Genomic DNA, 418 nt, shown 5'->3' with positions numbered 1-418 from the left:
AAAAAAAAAAAAAAAAAAAAAAAAAAAAAGCTCATGAAATTTTCTTTTATCTTGTATATGTTTGTGTCTTAATAGTATTAAATTCTTAGATTTTTACTTTTGATATGGGTATTTATATCATTTTATTCCATCCCTTCTCTTATATTATTCAGCTTTGACTTCCCCTGCTCTCTTTCTAGTTCTCTTCATTTTTTTCTATATTGCAAACGTTTCTAAAGTTTGTGTTCCATACTATAGATTTCAATTGCTGCTCTATCAACACAGAATTGCAATTTTCACATAGTTTTTAGTACAGAAATTATATCTACGTATTTTCCTTTTTAAAAAAATTAATGTATAAGTGGCACCTGGGTGGCTCAGTTGGTAAGCATCTGATTTTTTTTCTTTTAATATTTTATTTATTTATTTGAGAGAAAGA

The sequence above is a fragment of the Callorhinus ursinus genome, unplaced genomic scaffold (genome assembly GCF_003265705.2).
Source record: "Callorhinus ursinus isolate GAN/ISIS: 27379988/994484 unplaced genomic scaffold, GSC_fseal_2.0 scaffold3, whole genome shotgun sequence".
NCBI lineage: Eukaryota > Metazoa > Chordata > Mammalia > Carnivora > Otariidae > Callorhinus > Callorhinus ursinus.
This window is presented reverse-complemented; position numbering follows the sequence as displayed.